Source organism: Colobus angolensis, unplaced genomic scaffold (assembly GCF_000951035.1).
Source record: "Colobus angolensis palliatus isolate OR3802 unplaced genomic scaffold, Cang.pa_1.0 Scaffold53, whole genome shotgun sequence".
NCBI classification, from domain to species: Eukaryota; Metazoa; Chordata; class Mammalia; order Primates; family Cercopithecidae; genus Colobus; species Colobus angolensis.
Window position 1 is genome coordinate 13429828 of NW_012118821.1, and position 6000 is coordinate 13435827.

Below are 6000 nucleotides of genomic sequence, written 5' to 3' on the forward strand. Positions count from 1 at the left end.
TTTTGTATTTTTAGTAGAGGTGAGGTTTCGCCGTGTTAGCCAGGATAGTCTTGATCTCCTGACCTCGTGATCTGCCCGCCTCGGCCTCCCAAAGTGCTGGGATTACAGGCTTGAGCCACTGTGCCCGGCCTAACTGGGGTTCCTTTTATGTGATGAGTCATTTTTCTCTTGCCCCTTTCAAGATGTTTCTCTTGAGTTTTAAGATTTTTTACAATTATCTATCTGGAGTGTATCTTGTTACATTTATTCTACTCAGAATTTGTTGAGCTTCTTGAGTGTAGATTCGTGTTTTTCATCAGATTGAGAATTTTCAGCCATTATTTCTTTGAAACAATTTTCTGCTTCTTTCTCTTTTTCCTTGCCTTCTAGTACTTATATCACACATATGTTGGTACACCTAATGGTGTCCGAAGTTTCTTGTGTTTTTGTTAATTTTCCTTCACTCTCTTTCTCTTAGTTCTTAAGACTTTCTATTGACCTATCTTCAAATTTACCAGTTCTTTATTTTGCATGCTCAGATCTACCATTGAACTCCTATAGTAAATTAAATTGTTCTTGTTGCTTAATACACTTTTTATCTCCAGAATTTCCCTTTGGTTCTTTTATATAATTTTATGTTTTTATCAATATTCTCTATTTGATAAGATATTCTCATGGTACGTTTTTCTACTTCTTAACCATAGTTTTCTTTAATTCTTTGAACATGTTTATGACAGCTGTTTTAAAGTCTTTGTCTGCTAAATCTGATAGCTGGACCATCTGAAAGGCAGTCATTCTCGCCTGCTTCTGCTTTCAATTTGTTTTCTATGTATGGGTCACACGCTCTTGCTTCTTTGTTTGTCTTCTTATTTTTGGCTGAAAATCAGAAATTTTAGATATTATATTGTATCAACTCCGGATGCTCAACCTCTCCGCCCGGAGCCTCTTATTGTTTGTTTAGAGATTTGGCTGGACCGTTTGAATGAATTCTGTACGCCGCTACTGTGAAGCCTCCAGTGTTGTCTACGGGCATGCATACAGTTTTCCTGAGATGACAGATGTTCTGACTGTCCCTGTCCCGGACCTGTCTGTTAAGCTGTTTGTCTCCCTTGGTATGACACACTGTTGTTAGCCTCCACTAACTGCCTGCTGATTGCTCCATTGTTTCCAACAATGCCCTGGGAACATAAATTGCTCCACAGTTTGATCCAGTTAAAATTGTGCTCCTGTGCACAGGTGGTCTTTGAAGCTCATTTCTATTTCAGGAGGGCTCTTCTTAGCTATCTCTGTCCCTGTTTCTCCCTGATAATTTTCTAGACCACCCGTGGTTTAGCTTGTTGCTGTCATGGAACTGAATACCTCATCTTACCTGTTTATCACCAAAATCATCACCCTTGAACTTCCCCACTCTCTGTTCCAAAAAATTTCACTTCCCTTGGGGAGAGCTTTGGAGCTGCCTGCCCTTGCAGCCTGTCTCTGTCTCTGCCCAGGATCTCTGTGCTGTTGCTCCAGAGCTGGAGGCTGGGGCAGGGGCTCACCTCTCCTGGAGTGACATCCCTGCAGCCTTGGGCGGGGGAGTAGTGTGGCTTGCCTCTGTCAGCGTGGAGCTTTTGCCTCACAGGTGAACTGGGGCCAGAGTGGGTTGGGCCCTGGTGCTCCTGAACTGTTGTGCTGGGCTGGAGCCTCCACTTACACATGGGTTCTGGGTGGAGGAAGGAAGCTCCAGACCTCTCAGCTGCTCTTGCCTGGAATGGAGCTTCTGTATATGGAGCTGTGGGAAGAGAAATGCTGGCAGCAAGCCTCTCCTGTGGAGACACTGCAGCGCTGACCGGGGGCTGGGGGAAGGAAGTCTGTGTTCTTGCAAACCCCCTTCCCCAAGAGGAGCTTCCATCAGGCTGATCTGCAGCAGGGCACAGGTTGTAGCTCAAATGTCACCAACTCTCTCTGTCCTTACCAATATTTAATAGTGTTCATTGAATCATTGTGTCTTCATTTTCTTCACTTGCCATTTGCCCTTAGGACAATTTCCAGAAGTATTAATTTTTAAAATAATTTTTACCAGTTGTGGTTATTTCGCTCTCAAGAGGGTCTGTGGCCTCTTTATGCCACCATTGCCGTGGCATTCTGATTTGTAGATACATTCTACGGTGGAATGGAGATTCAACTGTAATTGTTAAGTTTTAGCTCTTCTTTTATTAGTTACAGAACATTGAACAAAGTACTTAATCTTCCTGAATCAAATCTGTAAAATAAAATATTGTAAAGTTGAATAAAATGGTCTTTAAGTACCCCCTTTCCCTTCGGATACTTGTGACTGGCAGCAAAGCTTGCCGGTTCTGGGCTAAAGTTGTGGCACATTGTTTTGTGCCTGGGTCAGTCTCAGTTTTCCTTCGGACACCTCCCACACCTTCTACCTGTCCAATGCTGCAAAACCCTAACATTTGCTCCAGGTTCTTCATCTGACCTTCCAAACACAGAAAGGGATTTGAGTACCACCTTCTTAATTATCTGTGCTATTACTCTAGAATATCTGGGGAGATGCTAACCTATTCGTTGCAATGGATGCCTTGGGACATTAGAGCTTAATTCTCTTAGAGAATCCTGGTGGAAAAAGATTGCAATCTTAATTGTGTGTTCTTTTTTTTTTTTTCGTTAGTTATCATTAGTTTATTATAAAAGAGAAATATGGAAATTATTTACATGATGAAAGATTTCAGAACTTCAGTGCAGTGGGCAGCTTCATGTTGATGCCATTTCAATAGTGACTTATTTCAGTCTACATACTTTCCAAGAATGTCACCATCTCTAAATAGGAAATAATCCTTGTCATCTAGAACTACTTTGGTGCCTCCATATTCTGGCAGAAGAACTTTATCTCCAACTTTCACACCAACTGGTTGAATCTCTCCACCCTTTCCTTTAGAACCGGATCCAACAGCGACTACTGTTGCTTGCAATACTTTTCCTTGAGATTTTTCTGGAAGCATAATGCCTCCTTTGGTTCCAGTTTCAGCAGCACTCCTTTCAACCCATACTACTCAGTCAAAGAGTGGAAGAAATTTTCTAAACGCTTGTCCTGCCATGACTCCTTCTGCCTCAGACTCGTACTCTGCTCTGGTGTCATCCTTAAGGTCAGATTGTGTGTTCTTAAGGTCAGTTCTCTTAACTAACAAGATCTAGTTACGCAAAGGATGCTGCTTTGCAGCCCCTGCTGCCTGAGGCTGCTTCTGGATAGCTTACTGCATTGTGCCGTGGTTTCACTGGAGAGGGAATGTCAGACTCATTCTTCCAGGGGCGTAAGTGTAAGTGACCCTAGGCTTAGCCAGAAGGCCGGCATGGGTTAATTTATGTTTGACAATCTCAACCTTTAGACTCCCAGATTCTACAGGGCGGAGAGTTCCCTGTTCTTGGAACATCAGAGGTACTGAATAATGGTCTAAATTACTGACTGAATACCTGTATCTGGATTAGGGATTACTTTGGGGGAGGGGGAAGTTTTTGTGGTAAAGAGAGTTGAGATTGTGAGTAGTGCAGATGTGAAAGTCGGTAGTCTGAGGAAAGATAATGCTACATTTCGTTTAAATACCACTAACGGATTCTTTTTGGGTAACAGTTGTAGCAAAGCCCAAAGCTCAGAAAGTCCTGCTGCTGCCTTGGCTTCGGACCTGTACAGTCCTTTGCTGTGTTTCCAGTGCCAGAGCTCACACTGGGCCATCAAGCCAGAGCAGGCTGGCTCTTACTCAAGATTGGAATTTGAAAAAACAAAAATGACTCTGCTTTTTCCAGGGAGAATTTAGATGGGCCCTTTCACTTTACTGAAGAGGAAGGTATCTGGGTTACAGTTGAGGATAAATTATTGTTAGAGACCAGAGTCCAGTTTTTAAGCCCCCTAAGAATGGGATGTAAGGAAAAGATCTGTTGTTCCGAGGCATGGAGGGTGTTGCCGGAAGGGCCCTCCACTTAAGCTTGGTTTGCATATTGAGACTGGTCATGCCACACACAAGGAGGGAGGAAAAGGTTTATTCCCCGTGTAGTGAGGCTTTTAGGGAGAGTGGGGTAGGGAGAGTGGGGCAGGCTCCAAGCCCAGCCCAAGAGTGGCGTGAGAGAATTGCAGGCTGGAGGAGGGAGCCCAGCTTTCTTAGCAGGTTGTCCAGATGTGGGGCTTGAAGGCTGACAGCAGTCAATCATCCAAAAGGGGGTGAGGCTGTGACAGGACGACAGCCCAGGACTCAGCTGTGTGGGTGTGAAGCAGGCTGACCACACGAGAGGGAGATGGGGTGGCACCTTCCGAGGAGCTGCTTTCGGGACGTTCCATCGCAGAGAAGAGGGACGTCCTGTCCCGCAGCTTCCCCTCCATGGCAGTTGTGGCTTTTCACGTTCTTGTATTTAAGAATTTATTTAATTGAAACACTTGCATCTGAGTTATTGTTTTATTTTTTAATTTTATTTTTTGATTTATAGTGGAGTACGTATTTTCCTGGCACTTGTGATAATTTAATACATGCATACAATTTGTAAAGATCAAATCAGTGTGATTGGGATATCTGTCACCTTAAATATTTGTCATTTCTTTAGGCTGGAAGCATTCAAATTATTCTCTTCTAGCTACGTTGAAATAGTCAATAGATTGTTGTGAACCATAGTCACCCTACTGATCTCATAAATAAAACACAAGTCTTATTTCTTTGATCAGACTGTGATATAGTTGAGTTTTAATGCAAACTTCTAAAGAAGTCTTATCAAATACTTACAGGGTTTTCTGAGAGCTGTCCCCACGTATTGTTCAGCTGATCCAGATTCCTGCAGGACATTTGTCTTGCTCCTTCTTCTACGTTGTAGAAATAAACTGAGGACTGTTGCTGCTCACAGGCTCGCCAAGCTGTCTGCAGAGCTTTTGACCTGGTTCTTGAGCTAACTGGTAGTGTCACCAAAAAACGCAATGTTATCTTATTCTTATTTCAAAAGAACTAAAGAGAGATCAGAGCAAAAAAAAAAAAAAATCAAAACTTTTTTTTTCCTTCAGCTGCCTCTCATAGCTTGGCCTTACTTAACTGTACCATGATGCACCGAGCCGAAGCAGAACATAAGAACCAGTGTAGCTACAAGGTCATGGGTAGAAATGTGTATTTTCTGAGTGTGTATGTGGCAAGTATTCTGCAAGGCAAATTTGTTATCTAAAAATACATATAAGATGCAGGTTATACAATCATTGGCGAAAATGCTTAACTTTGCATAAGAAAAGCTAAATAATTATCTGTCATTCAGCACCATAATCCTCAGAAATTGTCTATATGTAAAATAAAATGAGCAGTTGGCAAGCGTCAGGCTGAAGCATCCTGTGTGGGTCAGCTGTCTGATAGACTTAGGTTGTCCTACAGATCTTAAGTGTATTTTATTTCATAAAATGATTCAAGTTGAACATTATTAAGAACATACTTGTATCAGGAACTCTCTTAGGGCCTTTCAAGTATAATCTCACTTGGTTATAACAGGATTTTTCTGTCACTCATATGAAAATGTTGACTTGAGAGCACTGATTTGATTAAAACATGCGAATAACTATAATGAAGGCATATTTTAAACACGAGTCTGCTTGACCTTTGCATGTTGTATTGAACTGATTTCAATTCATCCCTAAACAGCCTTGAATGTGTGCCGCTATTATTACACCCATTTTCCAGAGAAGGAAATTGCAGCTTTCAGCACCTCAATGATTTGCCCAAGGTCGCACAGCATGCAAAAGGGAGTCGTGGAGTTCCCACCTAGCTAGTTTTACTTTTGAACCCAAATACTGAGCCCCATGTCAGCTGTCAACTTCCAGGTGCACCTGACACCTCTATCTGATTCTGACGATCGTTCCATGAGGTGTGGATCCTGGTAAAGCAAATATTAAACACAGAGCGGTCAGAGACACAGAGGCTGGTTAGAAGACCACAAGGTCCACAGCTCTTGAGAAACGGAGCTGGGATGGACATTGGTTCTCCACACCCAGGGGTGCCCTGGCCCATGCTCCCTCCCCTG

The 6000-nt window shown here is 42.7% G+C and overlaps 1 protein-coding gene and 1 pseudogene across 2 annotated transcripts in view; one reads left to right on the plus strand and one right to left on the minus strand.

Annotated features, from left to right (window-relative positions):
* Positions 1 to 6000, plus strand: part of SH3YL1 (SH3 and SYLF domain containing 1) — a 46384-nt gene that overhangs the window by 22287 nt on the left and 18097 nt on the right. The gene's annotated exons all lie outside the window — the stretch shown is intronic.
* On the minus strand, positions 2626 to 3062 carry LOC105525369 (annotated as a pseudogene).